Source organism: Taudactylus pleione, unplaced genomic scaffold (assembly GCF_031769625.1).
Source record: "Taudactylus pleione unplaced genomic scaffold, aTauple2 ptg000642l, whole genome shotgun sequence".
Taxonomy (NCBI): domain Eukaryota; kingdom Metazoa; phylum Chordata; class Amphibia; order Anura; family Myobatrachidae; genus Taudactylus; species Taudactylus pleione.
The window spans coordinates 4,682,414-4,695,040 of NW_028285044.1; the positions used below are offsets into that span (position 1 = coordinate 4,682,414).

General features: G+C 38.2%; 1 pseudogene; it reads right to left on the reverse strand.

Annotated features, from left to right (window-relative positions):
- LOC148479026 (uncharacterized) overlaps positions 1-12,627 on the reverse strand; it is a 45,047-nt pseudogene that overhangs the window by 3,508 nt on the left and 28,912 nt on the right.

A 12,627-nucleotide genomic window follows, 5' to 3' on the forward strand; every position in this document is an offset into this window, starting at 1 on the left:
GTATGCTCTGCTATACTGATTAAAGTGTTGAGAAAAAAGGTGGTGACCTGGGAATGTGTTCCCGGGTTGGTGCCTTTCAGACATACACGAGATCCGGGTAGTTTGGACAAGCCCCAGCAAAAACCTGGGAATCTCGGTATGTCTGAAAAGGGTATTAGTCTCAAACTGTGCACAAAGTGTATTGTAATTTATTAGTGCAAATTTATTTTAGCAGAGGTGCAGCAGCTTAAACTCATGCAATAAACTCAGAGGAATTACATGACTAGTAACAAACAAATCTAATAAGCACTGTGATAATAGGTCTGCCTTTGTTCTACAATATTCATAATGATCACTCTTCTGCAAGTATTAGTTGTGTGATCTTGAACAGTCATTGTTCTTTTAATTATAATTTGACTTAATCATGCCCAACCAGAAAGTTCATTTGATAAAACTGCAGACTCAGAACATGGCTGGTAAGAAGTAATTGACTGACATATAAGTTAGCAACCTGAAAGCAATTCAGTGGTGCAGTGGTACTCTGGGCAGGTAAAGCCAAAATCTTGATGCGGTAACTCATTGGAAATAGTCATGCTGAAAAGAGACACACAAGTTCCCTTGAAGATTTGGATGATGATGATAATAATAATAATAATAATAATAATAATAATAATAATAATAATAAATGTATTTATTTAATGGTGTCGCTATTGTAGATAACTATTGGTCAAAGATTACAAAAACTGCATGGGCAGCGGAAACTGTACAATTGACCTAATTCTGAAACGCTAATAGCAAATACAGATTCTGGAAAAAATTATGTCACAGTAATGTCGAACATGAAGGGCATAAAATACAAAGAACATCTCTCATCAGCAATAGTGGTACTATAAGCATTCAATAATACACAATGAAAAGTATGAATCATAAATAATATCCTAAACATTTTTTCATTAAATCAGTGTTTTTTATTATTATTGTTTTTATATTATTAATTAATATTAATTAATTGTTTACATATTTAAAAACAAAATTTTATCATTAATGTATGTTGTACATAAATAGAATTGCAACAACAATTTTTTGGCAGGCAATGAAAACCGCAGATGTAATGTTGTACTATTAGCAATAAAAAACCACAGATGTTCATCAATAAGGGAAACATGACTTAATCAGCATAAACAGGTAATTGACTGTTTATTAACTTATTGTCACATGATACCAGTTACCAAAGTATGTTGAGGATTTCTTGGATATGACCTGAATTAACCTTTGGGAACCGCTACATAAGGATAGGACCAGTGACGGTTTTACTTTTAACATAGGGGCTGCAGGGCTGCAGCCTCCCCAGTAAAATCCGCCAATTCAGTGTAGTCAGAGCAGTCAGTGACTGCACTGGTTACACTGTGACTGGCAGTGGCTTCCCATTCAGTCTCAGTGGGATGCTGGGACTAGTAGTTCACCAACAACCACATTTTTAAAAACTATTATTTACCCTTTTTTACCTATGTACTGAAAGTCCCAAGGGTAGAAAGAAGAGCCCTGGTGCTATTGGCACCAGGTCTGGTTATACCCAGGAAGAAGTCTATGGGTAAACATCCTTGCCATGAACTGGCCTGGGGCTGATTTGAAACCATTGTGCATGACCCCTCTAAGGTTTCACCAGCCTAGTGCTGGTTACCCTAAATTAGAGGGAGGATCTAACATCAGTTTTTCCCACAATTTTGTGAGTACCAAAATTGGCTGGAAATTATTTTTACAATGGTTTAACCCAGAAAAGTAATCCAAGAAGGCCAGCAAAAGAAGGTGCCAGCATTGGTTTCTTTAAGTTGGTCTCTCCAGAGTAAAAAGTGTCCACCAACTTTTGTGACATCACAAAATCATTCAGTTGAAAAGAAGTTGGATGGCTGGCTGGTCTGATGAAGAAGTTGGTTAGATGTGGGGAGTATACTTCATGATCGTTTACTACTGGGTACACACTAGAAAATAAAGTGGATGATTTTAGATGCATTGGAATGACAAATCGTCCACATAGCCTAGTGTGTATGCACTACTACACACTCCCGCGTGTCGTCAGTGACGATGTGTGATTGGTCGTACTGCACTTCCAATAACACGATATGCATGTGGTGCGGTATCGGGCAATCTAGTGTCAACCGACAATCTTGCATGGTTCGGGGCAAAGGGTAATTGGCCCAACCATCAGCAAGCTTGCCGGGTCGTTTAATGTGTACTCAGCTGTAGACAGACAAGTTAGACAAAAGTTAGACAGTTGGTTATTTGGATGAAAGTTGGCTCAATGTGTGACCATCTTTAGCAGGAGTCTTGTAATAATCTTAGATTAATCTAACCTGTTTTTATGTGTGTTGTTTTTGTCAACTAAAGTTGGGCACTGTGGGTCAAAACCAGTATCATGCCTAGGGCAATATAGGGTTTGAATCAGGCTCTATATACAACTGAAAGTAACTAAAAAAGAAAAAGATTGTGCTGGTAAACAAATTCTCTAGACCGCATTTGAAATTCCACATACAAAATATTTTTATTTTTTCTCTGTTATATGTATAAAATAATTTAAAACAGAAACAACAGAACATATATAATAAAATGTAGGAGCACCTGAATATTCAGTTAAAGTGAACCTGTTTATGGTTTTCATTCTAACAGCATTAGGAATGTTTACTACTGTACTTCACATACAACATAAACACAAGAGTAACAGTGTATCAGCGTCCCATTTGGCTTAGGTACTGACACAATATCAGATGTTTGGAACCCAGCTGTAATAGTGTCCGTATTGCTATAGTAAAAAGAGTTCCTGTAGACTAAATACTATTAGTTATCTCCGATAATCACTGTACTTGTGTAAGTTATATTCAAGCTGAATCACAGTATGGAACAAAAGTCTCAGAATCTGAGATAAGGCACGTTACCTCTGTATTCACAGTCCCTCTTTCCTGGCCAATCCAGCGACCGATATTAGCGTGCTGACCGATGGCTGCTTCATGTGGCACAATTAAGTATCCAGGTTGGACAAAAGCTGTATCTGTCTAGTTCCTTGCCCTTTCCTCGTGAGGAGTTGGCACTCTCTTACAGCCTCACCTGTTTGTTGATATGATAGGGGCCGTTAGTTGGAAACAGTCAGGTAGTGCAAGTCCAAGTTACCGGTTCCTACTGCTTGGTAGTTAATTTGTAAATTGTAATCCGGTCACAGGGGCATTCAGGTTAAGCTTCAAATGAAGCACAGAGCAACGCGTTTCGTCGAGTTCTCTGGACTTTTTCAGTTTGAAAAAGTCCAGAGATCTGGACGAAATGCATTGCTGTGTGCCTCATTTGTTTACCAGCATAATCCTTTTCTTTTTTAGTAGGTTTATATAAGGGATTTGCAAATTTTCCCTTTTAACGAATTGCAGTAGGTAAATGAGATTGAATAATTGGCTCACCAGCGCTGGGGTAATTCTATGTTATTTTTCTTTATAACTGAAAGTAAGTGCATAATGTGGTTGTGTAGGAAACCATCTGTAATTTATTGTAGCCAATACTTGATGACATTTATATTCTCCTCATCAGGGAGATACCAGAGAGGAGGACCAGGGGGAGGCGCAGGAGTGTGGTATACACACAGTGTCATCGTGAACCTGCCCTCACTGCTTAGTGCTATGATCTTGGAACCCCTGCCACTGCTGTGAGTCAGCTATCTTTAATTTCTTATTGCCGCGAATAACGGCGATATGAAATGAATGATAATTATCGGGTCTAGAACTTGATAATTAATAAATGTGTGTCTTATATCTCCCTTAACAATACCTGGCTGTGTGTCTTAATGAAATTAGTGAGATTTATGTATCTGATAAGGAGTTGTGCATCTGGGTGAACGGCTCTAATGGTATGCATCTCAGTATGAACTATGTAAGAGATTATGCTTTTCTGTACAGGGTGGCTACTCTACCTTAGTCCCACTGAAATTAAACCAAGACACAATGTTCTCGTAATAGGGGAGTGTGTCCCTGTCACAGCAACTCAGTGCCTCATTACAACTGTGGCATGCCTGCCTTTAGTGCTTAATCACAGTGCTATGCTAAACAATCCAATTGAACCACACCTGCCATCAGATGTTTACCCTTGGGGTGTGGGTTCTAAGTGCACAAATACTGTATCTAGTGCAGTAAGAAATATAATGCAGTGGTTCAACTTTACTTCCACATAACATAACAATTGTTTATCAAGCTAAATTAGAGATATAAATGGGGTGGGTAGATGGATAAATATTATTATTATTATTATTATTATTAAAAATAATAATAATAACAACAACAACAATTGTAACCGGATGTATTTCAAATTTCAACTTCACCTCTATTTTATAGCCACTTGTCTCCCTAACAATTCCAACAATAACTGTTCCTGCCAATACTAACCCCATAGTGTACCAAATACAAAAGACTATGGAGTAAATTTATTAAGTGAGAATTTTTAGAAGTGAGTTTTAAAAGTGATGTTGCCCATAGCAACCAATCAGGTTCTAGCTATTATCGTCTAAAACGTGCTAGTTAAATGTTAAGTAGAATCTGATTGGTTGCTATGGGCAACATCACTTTTAAAACTCACTTCTAAAAATTCTCACTTTAGTAAATTTACCCATAACGGGTATATTTACTGAAGTGGAGAGTCTACTTAATTATTTAGCACCTTCTAGAAGATAATAGCTAGAATCTGATTGATAGCTATGGGCAACATCTACACTTCTAATAACTAGGGATGTGCAGGCTCGGTTCTACTCGGTTCCGTTCGTTTTTTTTTACCGAATCTTATTGGCTATCCAAAACTCGTGACAGCTGAAACCCAATAAGATTCGGGAAAAAAAACCGAAAGGAACCGAGTAGAACCGAGCCTGCACATCCCTACTAATAACCCACACTTTACTAAATATACCCCTAATTATCTTAGTGCACCAGGGGTTGAGGAAAGATAAGATTTGTTGTATCCCTTTAGACACTAAGGGGTCTATTCATGTAGCAGTGAAAAGCCCTGTTTAGCTGAAAACAGGGCTTTTCACTGCCTTTATCTATTCATAGTATGAATACCTATAAGTCGCTATTTAGCGCTGCAATTCGCTTATGAAAGAATTGCTTTCCAGTCCAACCATGTGTTTCCAAAGCCCAAAAAGTTATTTATGTAAAAAGAGGTTACATGATGTAAGAGTTAACAATTAGAGTAAAAAGCAATGAAAATAGTACAGCCCGATACATACACGTGCGCACTGGTCCCAGTATACAGTCATCGATCCAGACGTCTGCGGTCGCAAGAAGATACCTGTACACTGAGGTCAGCACACAGCTTATATACCTTACAGGTATTAAATTATTTTTACAATGGTTTAACCCAGAAAAGTAATCCAAGAAGGCCAGCGAAAGAAGGTGCCAGCATTGGTTTCTTTAAGTTGGTCTCTCCAGAGTAAAAAGTGTCCACCAACTTTTGTGACATCACAAAATCATTCAGTTGAAAAGAAGTTGGATGGCTGGCTGGTCTGATGAAGAAGTTGGTTAGATGTGGGGAGTATACTTCATGATCGTTTACTACTGGGTACACACTAGAAAATAAAGTGGATGATTTTAGATGCATTGGAATGACAAATCGTCCACATAGCCTAGTATGTATGCACTACTACACACTCCCGCGTGTCGTCAGTGACAATGTGTGATTGGTCGTACTGCACTTCCCATAACACGATATGCATGTGGTGCGGTATCGGGCAATCTAGTGTCAACCGACAACCTTGCATGGTTCGGGGCAAAGGGTAATCGGCCCAACCATCAGCAAGCTTGCCGGGTCGTTTAATGTGTACTCAGCCGTAGACAGACAAGTTAGACAAAAGTTAGACAGTTGGTTATTTGGATGAAAGTTGGCTCAATGTGTGACCATCTTTAGCATGAGTCTTGTAATAATCTTAGATTAATCTAACCTGTTTTTATGTGTGTTGTTTTTGTCAACTAAAGTGGGGCACTGTGGGTCGAAACCAGTATCATGCCTAGGGCAATATAGGGTTTGAATCAGGCTCTAGATACAACTGAAAGTAACTAAAAAAGAAAAAGATTGTGCTGGTAAACAAATTCTCTAGACCGCATTTGAAATTCCACTTACAAAATATTTTTATTTTTTCTCTGTTATATGTATAAAATAATTTAAAACAGAAACAACAGAACATATATAATAAAATGTAGGAGCACCTGAATATTCAGTTAAAGTGAACCTGTTTATGGTTTTCATTCTAACAGCATTAGGAATGTTTACTACTGTACTTCACATACAACATAAACACAAGAGTAACAGTGTATCAGCGTCCCGTTTGGCTTAGGTACTGACACAATGTCAGATGTTTGGAACCCAGCTGTAATAGTGTCCGTATTGCTATAGTAAAAAGAGTTCCTGTAGACTAAATACTATTAGTTATCTCCGATAATCACTGTACTTGTGTAAGTTATATTCAAGCTGAATCACAGTATGGAACAAAAGTCTCAGAATCTGAGATAAGACACGTTACCTCTGTATTCACAGTCCCTCTTTCCTGGCCAATCCAGCGCCCGATATTAGCGTGCTGACCGATGGCTGCTTCATGTGGCACAATTAAGTATCCAAGTTGGACAAAAGCTGTATCTGTCTAGTTCCTTGCCCTTTCCTCGTGAGGAGTTGGCACTCTCTTACAGCCTCACCTGTTTGTTGATATGATAGGGGCCGTTAGTTGGAAACAGCCAGGTAGTGCAAGTCCAAGTTACCGGTTCCTACTGCTTGGTAGTTAATTTGTAAATTGTAATCCGGTCACAGGGGCATTCAGGTTAAGCTTCAAATGAAGCACAGAGCAACGCGTTTCGTCGAGTTCTCTGGACTTTTTCAGTTTGAAAAAGTCCAGAGATCTGGGCGAAATGCATTGCTGTGTGCCTCATTTGTTTACCAGCATAATCCTTTTCTTTTTTAGTAGGTTTATATAAGGGATTTGCAAATTTTCCCTTTTAACAAATTGCAGTAGGTAAATGAGATTGAATAATTGGCTCACCAGCGCTGGGGTAATTCTATGTTATTTTTCTTTATAACTGAAAGTAAGTGCAGAATGTGGTTGTGTAGGAAACCATCTGTAATTTATTGTAGCCAATACTTGATGACATTTATATTCTCCTCATCAGGGAGATACCAGAGAGGAGGACCAGGGGAGGCGCAGGAGTGTGGTATACACACAGTGTCATCGAGAACCTGCCCTCACTGCTTAATGCTATGATCTTGGAACCCCTGCCGCTGCTGTGTGTCAGCTATCTTTAATTTCTTATTGCCGCGAATAGCGGCGATATGAAATGAATGATAATTATCGGGTCTAGAACTTGATAATTAATAAATGTGTGTCTTATATCTCCCTTAACAATACCTGGCTGTGTGTCTTAATGAAATTAGTGAGATTTATGTATCTGATAAGGAGTTGTGCATCTGGGTGAACGGCTCTAATGGTATGCATCTCAGTATGAACTATGTAAGAGATTATGCTTTTCTATACAGGGTGGCTACTCTACCTTAGTCCCACTGAAATTAAACCAAGACACAATGTTCTCGTAATAGGGGAGTGTGTCCCTGTCACAGCAACTCAGCGCCTCATTACAACTGTGGCACGTCTGCCTTTAGTGCTTAATCACAGTGCTATGCTAAACAATCCAATTGAACCACACCTGCCATCAGATGCTTACCCCTGGGGTGTGGGTACTATTCTAAGTGCACAAATACTGTATCTAGTGTAGTAAGAAATATAATGCAGTGGTTCAACTTTACTTCCACATAACATAACAATTGTTTATCAAGCTAAATTAGAGATATAAATGGGGTGGGTAGATGGATAAATATTATTATTATTATTATTATTATTATTATTATTATTATTAATAATAATAATAATAATAATAATAATAATAACAACAATTGTAACCGGATGTATTTCAACTTTCAACTTCACCTCTATTTTATAGCCACTTGTCTCCCTAACAATTCCAACAATAAATGTTCCTGCCAATACTAACCCCATAGTGTACCAAATACAAAAGACTATGGAGTAAATTTATTAAGTGAGAATTTTTAGAAGTGAGTTTTAGAAGTGATGTTGCCCATAGCAACCAAACAGATTCTAGCTATTATCGTCTAAAACGTGCTAGTTAAATGTTAAGTAGAATCTGATTGGTTGCTATGGGCAACATCACTTTTAAAACTCACTTCTAAAAATTCTCACTTTAGTAAATTTACCCATAAGGGGGATATTTACTAAAGTGGAGAGTCTACTTAATTATTTAGCACCTTCTAGAAGATAATAGCTAGAATCTGATTGATTGCTATGGACTACATCTACACTTCTAAAAACCCACACTTTACTAAATATACCCCTAATTATCTTAGTGCACCAGGGGTTGAGGAAAGATAAGATTTGTTGTATCCCTTTAGACACTAAGAGGTCTATACATGTAGCAGTGAAAAGCCCTGTTTAGCTGAAAACAGGGCTTTTCACTGCCTTTATCTATTCATAGTATGAATACCTATAAGTCGCTATTTAGCGCTGCAAGTCGCTTAAGAAAGAATTGCTTTCCAGTCCAATCATGTGTTTCCAAAGCCCAAAAAGTTATTTATGTAAAAAGAGGTTACATGATGTAAGAGTTAACAATTAGAGTAAAAAGCAATGAAAATAGTACAGCCCGATACATACACGTGCGCACTGGTCCCAGTATACAGTCATCGATCCAGACGTCTGCGGTCGCAAGAAGATACCTGTACACTGAGGTCAGCACACAGCTTATATACCTTACAGGTATTAAATTATTTTTACAATGGTTTAACCCAGAAAAGTAATCCCAAAGGCCAGCGAAAGAAGGTGCCAACATTGGTTTCTTTAAGTTGGTCTCTCCAGAGTAAAAAGTGTCCACCAACTTTTGTGACATCACAAAATCATTCAGTTGAAAAGAAGTTGGATGGCTGGCTGGTCTGATGAAGAAGTTGGTTAGATGTGGGGAGTATACTTCATGATCGTTTACTACTGGGTACACACTAGAAAATAAAGTGGATGATTTTAGATGCATTGGAATGACAAATCGTCCACATAGCCTAGTATGTATGCACTACTACACACTCCCGCGTGTCGTCAGTGACAATGTGTGATTGGTCGTACTGCACTTCCCATAACACGATATGCATGTGGTGCGGTATCGGGCAATCTAGTGTCAACCGACAACTTTGCATGGTTCGGGGCAAAGGGTAATCGGCCCAACCATCAGCAAGCTTGCCGGGTCGTTTAATGTGTACTCAGCCGTAGACAGACAAGTTAGACAAAAGTTAGACAGTTGGTTATTTGGATGAAAGTTGGCTCAATGTGTGACCATCTTTAGCAGGAGTCTTGTAATAATCTTAGATTAATCTAACCTGTTTTTATGTGTGTTGTTTTTGTCAACTAAAGTGGGGCACTGTGGGTCGAAACCAGTATCATGCCTAGGGCAATATAGGGTTTGAATCAGGCTCTAGATACAACTGAAAGTAACTAAAAAAGAAAAGATTGTGCTGGTAAACAAATTCTCTAGACCGCATTTGAAATTCCACTTACAAAATATTTTTATTTTTTCTCTGTTATATGTATAAAATAATTTAAAACAGAAACAACAGAACATATATAATAAAATGTAGGAGCACCTGAATATTCAGTTAAAGTGAACCTGTTTATGGTTTTCATTCTAACAGCATTAGGAATGTTTACTACTGTACTTCACATACAACATAAACACAAGAGTAACAGTGTATCAGCGTCCCGTTTGGCTTAGGTACTGACACAATGTCAGATGTTTGGAACCCAGCTGTAATAGTGTCCGTATTGCTATAGTAAAAAGAGTTCCTGTAGACTAAATACTATTAGTTATCTCCGATAATCACTGTACTTGTGTAAGTTATATTCAAGCTGAATCACAGTATGGAACAAAAGTCTCAGAATCTGAGATAAGACACGTTACCTCTGTATTCACAGTCCCTCTTTCCTGGCCAATCCAGCGCCCGATATTAGCGTGCTGACCGATGGCTGCTTCATGTGGCACAATTAAGTATCCAAGTTGGACAAAAGCTGTATCTGTCTAGTTCCTTGCCCTTTCCTCGTGAGGAGTTGGCACTCTCTTACAGCCTCACCTGTTTGTTGATATGATAGGGGCCGTTAGTTGGAAACAGCCAGGTAGTGCAAGTCCAAGTTACCGGTTCCTACTGCTTGGTAGTTAATTTGTAAATTGTAATCCGGTCACAGGGGCATTCAGGTTAAGCTTCAAATGAAGCACAGAGCAACGCGTTTCGTCGAGTTCTCTGGACTTTTTCAGTTTGAAAAAGTCCAGAGATCTGGGCGAAATGCATTGCTGTGTGCCTCATTTGTTTACCAGCATAATCCTTTTCTTTTTTAGTAGGTTTATATAAGGGATTTGCAAATTTTCCCTTTTAACAAATTGCAGTAGGTAAATGAGATTGAATAATTGGCTCACCAGCGCTGGGGTAATTCTATGTTATTTTTCTTTATAACTGAAAGTAAGTGCAGAATGTGGTTGTGTAGGAAACCATCTGTAATTTATTGTAGCCAATACTTGATGACATTTATATTCTCCTCATCAGGGAGATACCAGAGAGGAGGACCAGGGGAGGCGCAGGAGTGTGGTATACACACAGTGTCATCGAGAACCTGCCCTCACTGCTTAATGCTATGATCTTGGAACCCCTGCCGCTGCTGTGTGTCAGCTATCTTTAATTTCTTATTGCCGCGAATAGCGGCGATATGAAATGAATGATAATTATCGGGTCTAGAACTTGATAATTAATAAATGTGTGTCTTATATCTCCCTTAACAATACCTGGCTGTGTGTCTTAATGAAATTAGTGAGATTTATGTATCTGATAAGGAGTTGTGCATCTGGGTGAACGGCTCTAATGGTATGCATCTCAGTATGAACTATGTAAGAGATTATGCTTTTCTATACAGGGTGGCTACTCTACCTTAGTCCCACTGAAATTAAACCAAGACACAATGTTCTCGTAATAGGGGAGTGTGTCCCTGTCACAGCAACTCAGCGCCTCATTACAACTGTGGCACGTCTGCCTTTAGTGCTTAATCACAGTGCTATGCTAAACAATCCAATTGAACCACACCTGCCATCAGATGCTTACCCCTGGGGTGTGGGTACTATTCTAAGTGCACAAATACTGTATCTAGTGTAGTAAGAAATATAATGCAGTGGTTCAACTTTACTTCCACATAACATAACAATTGTTTATCAAGCTAAATTAGAGATATAAATGGGGTGGGTAGATGGATAAATATTATTATTATTATTATTATTCTTATTATTATTAATAATAATAATAATAATAATAATAACAACAATTGTAACCGGATGTATTTCAACTTTCAACTTCACCTCTATTTTATAGCCACTTGTCTCCCTAACAATTCCAACAATAAATGTTCCTGCCAATACTAACCCCATAGTGTACCAAATACAAAAGACTATGGAGTAAATTTATTAAGTGAGAATTTTTAGAAGTGAGTTTTAGAAGTGATGTTGCCCATAGCAACCAAACAGATTCTAGCTATTATCGTCTAAAACGTGCTAGTTAAATGTTAAGTAGAATCTGATTGGTTGCTATGGGCAACATCACTTTTAAAACTCACTTCTAAAAATTCTCACTTTAGTAAATTTACCCATAAGGGGGATATTTACTAAAGTGGAGAGTCTACTTCATTATTTAGCACCTTCTAGAAGATAATAGCTAGAATCTGATTGATTGCTATGGACTACATCTACACTTCTAAAAACCCACACTTTACTAAATATACCCCTAATTATCTTAGTGCACCAGGGGTTGAGGAAAGATAAGATTTGTTGTATCCCTTTAGACACTAAGAGGTCTATACATGTAGCAGTGAAAAACCCTGTTTAGCTGAAAACAGGGCTTTTCACTGCCTTTATCTATTCATAGTATGAATACCTATAAGTCGCTATTTAGCGCTGCAAGTCGCTTAAGAAAGAATTGCTTTCCAGTCCAATCATGTGTTTCCAAAGCCCAAAAAGTTATTTATGTAAAAAGAGGTTACATGATGTAAGAGTTAACAATTAGAGTAAAAAGCAATGAAAATAGTACAGCCCGATACATACACGTGCGCACTGGTCCCAGTATACAGTCATCGATCCAGACGTCTGCGGTCGCAAGAAGATACCTGTACACTGAGGTCAGCACACAGCTTATATACCTTACAGGTATTAAATTATTTTTACAATGGTTTAACCCAGAAAAGTAATCCCAAAGGCCAGCGAAAGAAGGTGCCAACATTGGTTTCTTTAAGTTGGTCTCTCCAGAGTAAAAAGTGTCCACCAACTTTTGTGACATCACAAAATCATTCAGTTGAAAAGAAGTTGGATGGCTGGCTGGTCTGATGAAGAAGTTGGTTAGATGTGGGGAGTATACTTCATGATCGTTTACTACTGGGTACACACTAGAAAATAAAGTGGATGATTTTAGATGCATTGGAATGACAAATCGTCCACATAGCCTAGTATGTATGCACTACTACACACTCCCGCGTGTCGTCAGTGACAATGTGTGATTGGTCGTACT